The sequence below is a fragment of the Pseudorasbora parva genome, chromosome 18 (assembly GCF_024679245.1).
Source record: "Pseudorasbora parva isolate DD20220531a chromosome 18, ASM2467924v1, whole genome shotgun sequence".
NCBI classification, from domain to species: Eukaryota; Metazoa; Chordata; class Actinopteri; order Cypriniformes; family Gobionidae; genus Pseudorasbora; species Pseudorasbora parva.
Window position 1 is genome coordinate 25820664 of NC_090189.1, and position 2338 is coordinate 25823001.

The window sequence follows — 2338 nt, forward strand, 5'->3', positions numbered from 1 at the left end:
AGGCAGTTATCATCACGATGATTTCATTTCAAGTGTTCGTTTTTAAAATAAGTTTAGTTTTACTTAGTTATTTGATACTATAAAAACGGGGGGTGTGACGTCATGATTGACAGCTGAGATCGACGTCTTCTCTGAGTGAAGTTGTCACTGAGGCACTAACAGACTTTTTCGTGATTTTTGGGAGCAGATTGGCACTTTAGCTTTAATTTCTACATTTCCATAACTGTTTATTTCACACCAAAATAATTAATTGTTCTGCATCTGTGAGATTGTGGGTGTGCTTTTGATATCGCAGCTGTAGTTCCTGCTCTCTACTGCGCAACTCCGGTCCCGAAATCACTACTGCACAGATTCGGTCCCAAGATGTCAGTGCCGTGCAGGCCGCCTGAAAGCTTCAAACTGCCAAGTGGAAACGGATGATGTTGCGTTGTCCATATTTTTTTAGAATCTATGTCCGGGAGTGACACGCGATGACTCGCTCGCAAGATGACAATGCCCAGCTCTCCCCTACTTTAAGCTTCAGAACGGCTTATCAGAATCCTATGGGTGACGTCACGGACACTACCGCCATATTCACAGTCACAGTCTATGGAAAAAACATATAAGGAGATTGATGAATGAATATAATAGCTATACAAGTTTCACTTTTAGAATGGAATTAGTGAAATCAACTTTTTGATGATATTCTAATTATATATGGACAGCATGTCCATATTGGTTTCAAACACTAAAAAAATAAAACAGGTTAATAACTAACACTGGTGGTGGTTGATGGGAGACCACCAATATGATTGCAAAACACTTTGGGGATAGCTACAGTAGCCTTGTATGCCTCATTCATTTATTCATTCTATAATTCCAAATAGGCTATTAACCCTCTATGGTACGCAATATGATTTAAATGAGAAAAAAATTATTTGTGGTGTTTTTCCTGCTTAAAATAGGACACTTTAACAATAGCAATAAAAAAATTCATAATTTTTATTTTTATTTATTTTTTAAAAGTTTGTTGCCTCAAGGCAACATTGTACCACAACGGACAAATTTAAACTTTTTACGTTTTCATGTAGAAAAAAATGAATAAATTTATTGAAAAAATCAATTTCTTTAACCAGAGACCTGAACAAACACATTTATCCAGTTTATAATGTATTACAAATTTCATATTTAATAAAAAGCAACATTTCAAATTCAGGTGTTGCTCTCAGGCAACATTGTACCATCATGGAACATGTATTACCAAACCATTACATCAAGCCATCCCATCAAGTTATTACATCAAGTTATTATATCATATCATAACCATCTTCATCCTCATTTCCATCTTCGATCTCACCCTCACTCTCTCCCTGCCGGATTGTCACTATGGCCTGATCTTCCTCATCACGACACCTCATCCTCATCCTCATCAGTGGTGTTTTATACCCTTTTTGAGTGCTATAGAAAATGTGCAGATCATAATAAATGCAGTTATAGTATGTGTATTACTATTTTTATACATGCATTACAATATTGTGCAAAAATGCAGATATATTTAGATAATTCTAACTCTTTTCCTTACAAATATGCTGTATTTGTATCCAACCTAGTGTGTCTGCTATGGCCTTACACGATTCCATTATGGTACAATGTTGCCTTGAGGCAACACACAGTTTTTTGTTATTTACTTTAAAACATTTGATGATATATAATGTAAAGTTCTTGAAAATACTTCTTTACTAACCAGTGAAGGTGACTCATATTTTTGTGGGTGATTATCTGGACAGATTCTCATTTTTCTCAGAAACTAACTTCACTTCTCTGATCCATTCTGGCATTTACTTTTAACCAACTAGTGAATGTGTAAAATCAAGATCACACAAGTTTACCATTGAGTGTCTACATCCAATTTAAATGTGGCTAAATATTTTGGGAGCCAATGCACAACTGAAACATGTCTTTAGGCTTTGTAGCTCTAAAAAAATTAATAAGGCCTATTAAATGTTTAAAATGAAATCTGTAGTAATAATAATATTAGGCCTAATAACAACAATAATAAAAAAATATGAATTTATGCAATAATATAGGCCTAATATACATTTTGAACCACACAAAGATTAATAAATAAAAAATGGTGAAACAATTTAGGCATATGAAAAATAATATGACCATTAAAAAAGTTGTTTTTAATGACTCTACATTGTCCTAGGCCAGAATGTTATCGCTTGGCCACTACAGTGTGTGTTATATGCATGTTTCAATGCGAGTTTAATACCTTCATATTTTACAGACACACACATATATTACTGGCATCATTTAACATTACTTGAATGTTTGTGATAATCTCCTGCTCTGAGCC